The sequence below is a fragment of the Carya illinoinensis genome, chromosome 5 (assembly GCF_018687715.1).
Source record: "Carya illinoinensis cultivar Pawnee chromosome 5, C.illinoinensisPawnee_v1, whole genome shotgun sequence".
NCBI lineage: Eukaryota > Viridiplantae > Streptophyta > Magnoliopsida > Fagales > Juglandaceae > Carya > Carya illinoinensis.
Genome location: NC_056756.1, coordinates 45,065,235 through 45,076,121, shown reverse-complemented (window position 1 = coordinate 45,076,121; position 10,887 = coordinate 45,065,235). Strand labels below are relative to the sequence as shown.

General features: G+C 32.8%; 1 long non-coding RNA gene across 1 annotated transcript; it reads right to left on the bottom strand.

The window, feature by feature from the left end:
* Positions 1-547: 547 nt before the first annotated feature.
* Positions 548-4,189, bottom strand: LOC122311924. Its single transcript, XR_006242906.1, has 3 exons — positions 4,053-4,189; positions 823-1,042; positions 548-735 (listed from the first exon to the last, which is right to left on the bottom strand). It is a non-coding gene; the product is annotated as an uncharacterized LOC122311924 (long non-coding RNA).
* Between the last annotated feature and the right edge of the window lie 6,698 nt (positions 4,190-10,887).

The following is a 10,887-nucleotide window of genomic DNA, read 5'->3' as shown; positions in this document are numbered from 1 at the left end:
AATATAAATTCAAATTAGGGTCAAAAAATTCCAAAATAGGGTTAACTGATATCAACTAAACATATGTGGGGTGCTCACCTGTGCATGCACGAATGTGTTTACTAAGTTCCGCAATTCAGTTAATTCGTTCCGCATTTTATCAAACTCTTCTTTCGATATACCATCTTCTTGGTTTGAAGTTGGTAGTGAATGTTGAGAAGTTTGCCTTGTAGGAGTTGGCCCAAACCCCAAACCGCGCACACGTCCAGGCCATTCTAGGCCCATAACTTTCGAATAAACATTATCTGATTTCCAAGTCATGGTTCCTCCAGACCCCATTTTTATAGGATTTGTGTCCTGTGTTAAAAGTTCCTCCATCTCAACCTGTAATAGACAATTAAAAATACACATTATTCTCCATCTTATAAATCCATTAAAATTAAAAAGTAATAAATTTGAAAATAAACATACCACTTTCTTTCTCGTTTCATCATTGTAGTGTGTGCCATCCTTTTTCTTATGGGTCTTGACAAACAACTGGGCTCGACTTGGCAATGCCCCAGTTGATTTTTTCTGCTTCCAATATTTTAGATTAAACACATATATCGAAAACAAAGAACTAACAAATATTCAACAATAAATAAATATTAATTAAATAAATACCACATCATGGGCATATCTTGCTAAACTTTTCGATCCTCCGCTGTGAACAATCACCCGCTTCGTACGACACTCTTTCTTTTTATTACATTTTGACTACAATATCACAAAGATTATGAGAATTATGGAAATAACTAGCTGGTTGACTTTATAAATATATAACAAAAATGTGCGCACTGTTACCATATATTCTGGATCAAACCAAAGATTGGCCAACTCTGCCAGTTTTTAAGTCCACCATATCGGGACTTGCCCTTGCCACAACTTGTGCTGCAGATGTGTCATTTTCATTAAGTAACTTTTTTTTCAACTCATGCTTGTACTCTTTCCATTTCTTCCCCAAGTCCTTTAGTATCCATTTTTTGAATACATCCAATTTGTCATCAGGAACTTTAAACTTGCCCTACAGTCAAAATAAATTTACAAAAGTGTGTGAGTAGCTTTCTAAAAACAAATTTCAAAATATACCTATTAATTATTAATAATGTTTTAATATGATGTTATAAAAAATCATACATTTATAAGACCCCACGCTTCCTCCTTCACGGTATTAGGCACTGATCTCCAATCTTTGTAAATTATTGGAACCAACTTATTACTTCTCGCTATTAGCCACCAAATCTTTGTAAAAATGTGCGCACTGTTACCATGAGTGTTCTTTAACACTAGTCGACCCCACAACTCTTTTTCTTTTACGATCTGTTCTATCATTGCAATTTAAATCATCTAATTGTTCCAAGATTTCATCAGGTGTTGGCATAGTAGGAGAAGGATCAATTTCTCGTGTACCATCAAATGTCTTTGCCATCATTCTCCACTTATGATTACTTGGTAAGAATCGTCTATGCCCCATATAGGAAAACTTTTTTCCATATTTCAGCCATCTAGATCGTGTCTTACCCATACAAATAGGACATGCTAAACGACCTTTGGTACTCCACCCAGAAAAATCACCATACGCAGGAAAATTATTTATCGTCCACATTAAAGCTACGCGCATTGTAAAGATCTCTCTAGAGCAAATATCATAGGTTGGTGCTCCAACCTCCCATAATTCCTTTAATTCTGATATCAGAGGCTCTAAGTATACATCTATATTCATTGAAGGTGATGATGGTCCCGGTATAATCAACGATAGCATGAAACTTGATCGTTTCATGCACATCCAAGGAGGTAAATTGTAAGGTACCAACATAACCAGCCAAGTACTATAAGAAATACTCATGTTCCCAAAAGGATTAAAGCCATCTGCAGATAAACCAAGCCTAACATTGCGGGGGTCAGAGGTAAAATCATCATGTTGTGCATCAAACGTTTTCCAGGCCATTCCATCTGCTGGATGCCTTAATAACCCATCATTTGTGCGGCCTATAGCATGCCATTTCATTTGTGCAGAAGTCTTCGATGACATAAAAAGCCTTTGCAACCTTGTTTTCAACGGAAACCACCTTAATATTTTTGCTGGACTTCTTTTACCTTTTTTAGACATATCATCCATAGACTCTTTTTGCTTCCACTTTGACGCTCCGCATACCACACATGTTTCCACATTCTCATTGTCCTTCCAAAATAACATACAACCATTTGGACATACTAAGATCTTCTCGTATCCAAGTCCAGATTCTCGTGTGCGCGCTGATAGAGTGCCAATCATCCTATTTTTTATTTTGTTGCTTTTTTATTTTTTCTCTCTGAGCACATATTAGTTTTCTCTATTATGTATTAAATAACAAATGGAGATAACACAGCGTCATATATCAAGTAATTATTTTAAAAAAAAAAAGAACCATTATTATCCTTTGATTTTTTTTATTATTTTTTTTTTAAAAAAAAAGAATCAACCATTATTATTTTTATTAGAACCATTATAATTTTTATTGATCGTTTCGCCCCCATAGTAATTTTTTATTGATCATTCCTTGATTTTTTCCCATAGTTTTCCTTTGTTTCTAGGTTATCCCTTACAAGTAATTAGACTACTAAAAATTCAAACACCCAAAAATACAACACAAAAATCCATACTAATGCATAGATGGGGTATTGCACATCCTGAATATTAGCTTCCACCCAATCAAAAACATTCTAAATATTGCATTTTCTCCGTAAATTGAGTATTGCACATCCTGAATGTCAGGGAGACCATTACCTACATATTAGCTCGGTGTATTGGTTCAAAATTTCTAATATATATATATATATACACACACACACACACAGAGTTAATATTTACTAAACTAAAAGAACTAGTAATATATATGCATAGTTTTCTTTTACGTACAACATACTTTACGGAGAAACGGCCTCTACGTTGAAGAATACTTTACCTACATATTATCTCGGTGTATTGGTTCAAAATTTCTAATATATATACACACACACACACACACAGAGTTAATATATACTAAACTAAAAGAACTAGTAATATATATGCATAGTTTTTTTTTTACGTACAGCATACTTTACAGAGAAACGGCCTCTACGTTGAAGCACCATTACCTACATATTATCTCGGTGTATTGGTTCAAAATTTCTAATATATATATACACACACACACACACACAGAGTTAATATTTACTAAACTAAAAGAACTAGTAATATATATGCATAGTTTTCTTTTACGTACAACATACTTTACGGAGAAACTGCCTAAAGAAACGGCCTCTATGTTGAAGCATACACCACAACCATACTTTACGTATAGCATTGGCCAACGGCCTCTACGTTGAATGTCCATTACCAAACGGAGAGAGAGAGGGTGAGAATTGCTATTAAACCAATTTGTCACAAGAAAGAAATCTGTTTTTACAAGAACGTCAGGAGCACTCAATTGATAGAAAAAGTAAGCCCAATCTTTAAGAAATTACTCTTTTTACCAATATTTTATAGGGAAAATATATGCATACTAATATATTACACGGTTCAATGCATATTTAGTTATCATGTATTATGCACAAAAATCTTCAGCATGAACCCAAAAACACTTGGATCTTTTCTTTTTTTTTTGAGATAAAAATATATAAAAGGTAAAAGTAGCAATTTGAAGTAGGAAAGGGATCACCTCCAAGTTTCAGTCAGCTGAAGAGAGAGCCGACGCAAAACGATGTCCAAATCACCCCTTTTGGCTGCTAAAACACTTTGAACATGCTATCTATACCCAAGTGTCTTAACAATATCCCTTGTCATCACATGAACATGATAACTAACATGATTCTTGTTCGTTCAAGCAAATCTATTAGAACTACAGCAAAGCAGAGATGGAGAGAAACGACCTCTACGTTGAAGCATACACCACAACCATACTTTACGTACAGCATTGGCCAACGGCCTCTACGTTGAATGTCCATTACCAAACGGAGAGAGAGAGAGATAAACCGATAAAGAGAAACAAATGGGAAGATATTATGAAGCTTACCGTGCTTGGCAAAAAGGAAGGGTTGTGCTATGGTTTTGCGTGGCTGTGGAAGGAGGAAGGATTGTTCTGCAACTCAAACTTGTGCAACCGTGGGGACTTGTGTGTAGAGGTATATTGCGCCGGCTTGAGGTTTCTTCCGTAGTATATGTAGGAACCAAAATATTAAAACCCTAGGGATGAAAGAGATATAAGCGTGCATGGAGTCTATGGGGTTGTGTGTGAACTTGTGCAACCGTGAAAATAAAGTGATGAAAACAAATAAATAGATAGGTTCTAATATCTTGAATTTTGGACCTCAATTCAAACTCAAAAATAATAATCCAACTTATTTAAAGATTATCTCAAGTATAAAAAGATTTTTAAAGTACTAATTATCAAACCCAAGGTTTTATCATAAACTACATTAATAAAAATTGTAGATATATAAAATTTGTTAAAAACTTGAAGTTGAATTCAAGTTAATTCAAAATACAACTCTAATAAATTTATAATTTTTTAAATGTATAAATTTTAATTTATAATTTAAATTATATTATAATTTGGGTCTAAAAAATACCAAGACATTGGGTTGAGCGGAGGGCGCGTGGGGCGGGGTTGAATATATTAGTTTATATAAAATTTGTTAAAAACTTCAAGTTGAATTCAAGTTAATCCTATAATACAACTCTAATAAGTTTATATTTTTTTAAATGTATAAATTTTAATTTATCATTTTAATTATATTATAATTTGGGTCTAAAAAAGTTTTAGACATTGGGTTGAGCAGGGGGCGCGCGGGGCGGGGTTGAATATATTAGTTTATATAAAATTTGTTAAAAACTTGAAATTGAATTCAAGTTAATTCAAAATACAACTCTAATAAGTTCATATTTTTTTAAATGTATAAATTTTAATTTATAATTTTATTTATATTATAATTTGGGTCTAAAAAATTATAAGACATTGGGTTGAGCGCGGGGCGTGCAGGACAGGGTTGAATATATTAGTTTATATAAAATTTGTTAAAAACTTGAAGTTGAATTCAAGTTAATCCTATAATACAACTCTAATAAGTTTATATTTTTTTAAATGTATAAATTTTAATTTATAATTTTATTTATATTATAATTTGGGTCTAAAAAAGTTTTAGACATTGGGTTGAGCGGGGGGGGGGGGGGGGGGCACACGGGGCGGGGTTGAATATATTAGTTTATATAAAATTTGTTAAAAACTTGAAGTTGAATTCAAGTTAATTCAAAATACAACTCTAATAAGTTTATATTTTTTTAAATGTATAAATTTTAATTTATAATTTTATTTATATTATAATTTGGGTCTAAAAAATACCAAGACATTGGGTTAAGCGTGGGGCACGCGGGGCGGGGTTGAATATAGATATATATAATTTGTTAAAAACTTGAAGTTGAATTCAAGTTAATTCAAAATATAACTCTAATAAATTTATAATTTTTTAAATGTATAAATTTTAATTTATAATTTAAATTATATTATAATTTGGGTCTAAAAAATTTTTAGACATTAGGTTGAGTAGGGGGTGCGCGGGGCGGGTTGAATATATTAATTTATATAAAATCTGTTAAAAACTTGAAGTTGAATTCAAGTTAATTCAAAATACAACTCTAATAAGTTTATATTTTTTTAAATGTATAAATTTTAATTTATAATTTTAATTATATTATAATTTGGGTCTAAAAAATTATAAGACATTGGATTGAGTGCGGGGCGCGCGGGGCAGGGTTGAGTATAGATATATAAAATTTGTTAAAAACTTGAAGTTGAATTCAAGTTAATCCTATAATACAACTCTAATAAGTTTATATTTTTTTTAATGTATAAATTTTAATTTATAATTTAAATTATATTATAATTTGGGTTGAGCGGGGGGCGCACGAGGTGGGGTGTGGTTTCAACCCCAGTACCCCCCGGTAGCAGAGAGGGGATCATGCCCCCGCCCCGCACCATGCGGGTAGCACCCCTAGTATAAAGTCACTTTACAATTCGCTAATGCGTGCGTTAGACCCCCTCAATTAATAGGCTCAACAAATCTATGGATATAGAATGTCATTATGGGCAAAGCATGTCGGGGCAATCGAAGAATGTTTCAAGCAACCAAAGAGCCTTGATTAATGTGTGAGATAGGTACGGTCCATGAGCAAGCGCAACTGGAGACAATATGCAGCTAATGAGGTAACAGAAATGAAGGGCCACCTGTTAAAGTAACCACTTGAAGTTGATCGAACGGGCAAGGTGAAACCTCTTCCTGGCTCTGAGACATTCCCCGACTTGGGCAGGACTATTACAGGGACATTTACAGCTATTTAAGAAAATTTGACCATATGATCAACTTAATGATACTCATGCCAGATGGCTAACAACTCCTCGAGTGAGGAGTTTATATGTTTGACATTAACTTGAATTCCATAGGCTATTTGCTTAATGTTTGGAAGGAAAAACATAACTTTTACTTGATCGTCAAACTTTGTTTGAGCACCTTGTTTTTTCTTTCTCCTAGTCCTTGCTCTTCTTATTAAAAAAACAAAAACGTTTGTATGTCAAATGCAAAGCCTCATAAATTTATAATTAATTAATAATCATAACTTAATTATTACAAGCTCTTAAATAATATTCTCCAAAATGTAATAATGTTTATGAATTCATTAGTATTAATAAAACTAGAAAGGCGCGCATGCATGAGTTGAGAAAACCACAAACACATTACCAAAACTACGTACAAGATTTTTATAATTGAAATGAAGAAAATTATAATTACATGGAAGAACAGAAATAAAGCTCTGATATAAATGCTAATGCTTTCGATTAAAGTATAGGAATTATAGTTACAACATTATACACATTTGGCCATATTATATATATGTTGGAAAGAACACAACCTAAACATTTTGATGGGTGAACATAGTGCTGTCTCACGTCTCTTTTGGATAGGATTCCAGAATTCTTCACAATCGAAAGGGTATTTTCCGAAAAAGAAAGAAGAACTGAATGACACTTTAATTAACTCTTTAATCCAGTTTAATATATATTTGTTGATCACGTGTTGAGTTTATTTTGTGAATCTTCCGATCATGATGATGAATAATTTCTATTTTATATTACCCACGCAAATTGTAATGTCATATTTTAATAATAATATGGCGAGGAATTAGTCTTATAATAATAATAAATGTGGTAAAAACACGTTTTCTCACTTTGAAGTATCATTTTTTTAATTAAATCACATTCAATATATTAAAAATTGCCTTATATATATATCGACTTATCTCTTAAACTAATTATAATTCACATTCAAAAGATACATAAACTTGACCAAAGAAATATGCCACCAGATTTATTATTCGAAACCAACAGTAAAGACAAAGTAAACCAATCCTAACATATGAGTAGTTCGGTTGGTATTAAGTCTAATAAACGTGGGGCATCATGTGTGCATATATATAGCCATATATGAGTTCCCTCAAAATTTTCCCACAACAAAAACGGGTCTTCCAAACTTGAGCGCCAACTTCAATTTTTGTCAAATTTTCAAAAAACTTGAATTTCCCTCTCACTGCTAATTAACCAACCCGCTACAACTCGTCCCTCCCTCCCAACCAACGTAAAACCATGGAAACAGCCCACCTCAAATATTTGTACACCCACACATCTAATTTCTGTCAAAACAAAAACTAAGTTGGCGCCTTTAGCTCACCTCAAACTTTTATAAAATTTAAATTTCCCTCCCACATACGGCGTTAAACGCTACAAACATTCCTCTTGATCTTATTCCTTCTTAGAGGTCTTCTTAGAGCCGTTCGAAATATTCCTCCCACACCGTTCGAAACCAGCCTCCATCTATATTTCTCACTGTCACCATCGCAACTTCTCCTTGCACTCCACACCGTCCGAAAGCAACCTCCAATCTCGTGTCACCGTTAGTGCCCAGCCACTAGTGCATCATGGGAAGACCGCTGCTTAGAGCCCCTGTTTTCATGCACCAAATCAGAACATTATGTTCCTTCTAGCATCTACCGGCCATTTGTGAACGCACGACAGCCACCTGCGAGTAGGAACGACCAACACATGATGCTCTGTTTTGCTGCCCAAAAACAGAGCTTTTTGACTGAAAACGCACTGCCCTGAAGCCACTGGCCCGCTGGTTGCTGCTGCTGCACAGGACGCCTCTGACAACAATAGAATATGATGCTCTGCAAACGACTCTGCTTAGAGGTCTTCTTCAAAGATTGATCTTCCTCATATGCGTATCCCATAGGTTTGTCTTTAGTAAGTTTGTCTTTTGGTTATTTTATTTCATATCTTTATTTCTGTGTGTGGTCTAATTTGTTGCACGTTGCAGGTTCTTTTTTATTTCTTCATGGTAGTCTTTTATTTGGATTGGTTTTGGACTCTTTTGTTTTGTATTCTCGCTCAGTACAATAGTGATTTTTTAGGGATGGTTAGTCAGTTTTTTATTATTTGCTCCATTGTTTCCAAACTGTCATTATTTTTATTATTTTTAGGGGATGGTTAGATCTATTTCTCTACTTGTTTCTGAACTGTCATACCAAGCTACAAATATATTTGCGTATGGTGAGAGCCGAGAGGCCAAAATTCTTGGCTTTAATTATATATATTCATATTTTTGGAATTTTTTGGATCACATATATATTTATTTATGCATATATATAAAAATATTATTTCTTGGCTCTTAGAGAACATTGTTTTCGGATTTAATAAAATAATAATTAAGATATCTTTATTTTTCTTAATTTTGTGGAGATTCAAAGATTTTAAATGGAGTAGTTAGAAGAGCCTTTTCACATTTTAAGGAATTAGGATAAGTAGCAATTTATATTTTTCTAGAGGGCCAAAGAGTTTTTTATTTTTATTTTTACTATTATTTTTGTAAGTTTCGATTCGAGCTGAAGAGTTTTAGACGGAATTAGAACTTTAGCTTTAAGGGGCCAAACACACAGTACATATATACATAGTTAACTTTAAAAAAAATAAACGATATCATATTTCTCCTTATGGAGGAACTAATTGAAGGTAATTTATATAGAGTAAAAAGTTCAAAAATAGAATATGGACATTATAAATATGTCACAATGACAAATTACAGAGATTATTTTAACTTTTAACACTTATATCTACACATACAGTATATATATATATATATATATATATATATATATATATTTATATATATTGCAATCGTAAATCTATTTTACAGCAATATTAAATGTAACAATCGGAAATTAATTCACTTGGAAATAAAGATGTGAAGAGAGGATATATAGAAAATAATTGCAAGGCTTTTTATTTACGAGAGAGAGAGAGAGAGAGAGAGAGAGAGAGAGAGAGAGAGAGAGAGAGAGAGAGAGAGAGAGAGAGAGAGAGAGAGAGAGAGAGAGAGAGAGAGAGAGAGAGAGAGAGAGAGAGAGAGAGAGAGAGAGAGAGAACCCTACATGCTTGTGGATGTGCATGTACTCCTTAGAATTGTAAATATCATTTGTCTTTACATGCTATGAGACATTTGGGTTTTGGGGGGAACAAGATTTTCAGTTTATTTTAATGTCTATATATGAACAATTTAATTTGTGATGAATTAAATTATGACATTAATGGATTCAGTGGCTTCTCATTTCCTCTACTACTATGTGGCCTTTCCCTATGATTCATTACCATGGTGCTATTGTTGTGGCTTAATTTGCGATATGAAGGGATTGTATTTTGATGCTTCTCCAGATTTTCCCTCCTTTAGTTTGTACTCATTTCTTTATTTATTTAATTTGTAGAATGCACTCACTTTGTCCAGCTGTGTGGTCAAAGCATAGACAAGGGATTGAAAAAAATGTAAAAGGAAGATTACATAACTCATTGTCTAGTTATCTAGTAACATGGAGGTTAAAAATATTACTCCCATGATTATCACATCTTGTTTCAACATGTATTATTTCTTTAAAACATATTATTCTCTCTATTAATTTAGTATGATTTTTTGATATTTTTCAGGCTCAACAATTGCACCACAATTTCAAAGAACTATTGGATAAATGTGAAGAACTACCTATGAAAGAAATGCTCCTAAAGCTAATGACAAACAAAACGTGAAGAAGAAGAATTATCCATGGGAAATTTTTATGCGCTTTGATTTGTAATTTTTTTATTATATGAATAGTGGCCCATTATATCATATTTATTATTAATTAATATATTATATTTTTTTTATTGTGGGATATCATATTATTGGTATGTCCTAAATTTTGTTAATTAATGCAAAGCACTGATAATATATTTGTAGTGGTGTTTATATTAATGTTATTAATTTAAAAAATGTGCCGGCATTTATAATAAATTGCAATACAAAAAAGAAAACTCATGGTGGCGTTTAGATAAACACCGTTAATAAATTCAATTTGCCGCTAACGTATTATTAGTGGCTTTTTAATAAATGTCGCTAATTTATATGATTCGCTGACAACGTAATATGGCGGCGTTTATGTTAATGCCGTTATTTTAAAAATTGGCATTGTTTAGATAAACGTCGTTAATAAATTTGACAAAGTATTATTAGTGGCATTTAAAGAAATGCCGCCAAATTATATGACGAGCTGGTAGTTTACTTGTAGCAGCGTTTAAATAACCGCCATTAAATTAGGTCATTGGTGGCGTTAAGATAAACGCCATTAAAGTATTCAATGTGCCGCCGCCAACATATTATTAGTGGCATTTAAATAAATGTCGTCAATTTATATGATGCGTTGGCAAATTAGTAGTAGCGGCATTTATCATAACGCCGCTATTTTAAAAAGTAGTGGCGGTCATATAAATGCCGTTA